Source organism: Alternaria ethzedia, assembly GCF_023757985.1.
Source record: "Alternaria ethzedia strain BMP 0044 chromosome Unknown scaffold_5, whole genome shotgun sequence".
NCBI classification, from domain to species: domain Eukaryota; kingdom Fungi; phylum Ascomycota; class Dothideomycetes; order Pleosporales; family Pleosporaceae; genus Alternaria; species Alternaria ethzedia.
The window spans coordinates 5,587-5,852 of record NW_026056198.1 but is presented as its reverse complement, the minus strand read 5'-3'; positions in this window follow the sequence as shown (position 1 = coordinate 5,852).

The following is a 266-nucleotide window of genomic DNA, read 5'->3' as shown; positions in this document are numbered from 1 at the left end:
GCGAGGTCGTGTGCGGCGGAGGGAAGGAGGTGGGCGTGTTTGGGGTCCGGCGTCACTTTTCCTCTCCTGCCCGATTCCCGTCTTGTCCGAATTTAGCGGCGCGACACCAGCGTGACGACGCCGAGAGCAAGCGACAACAACAAAGAGGCCTCGCGACGTCGGCTATGCACGCATGCGTCGCGCTCGATGCCGGTGTGCGGGATGGGCGTCGCGGGTGGGCTTGGGGGGGGGGGGGGTTGCCGCGGGGGGGGGCGTGGGCGTGGGCG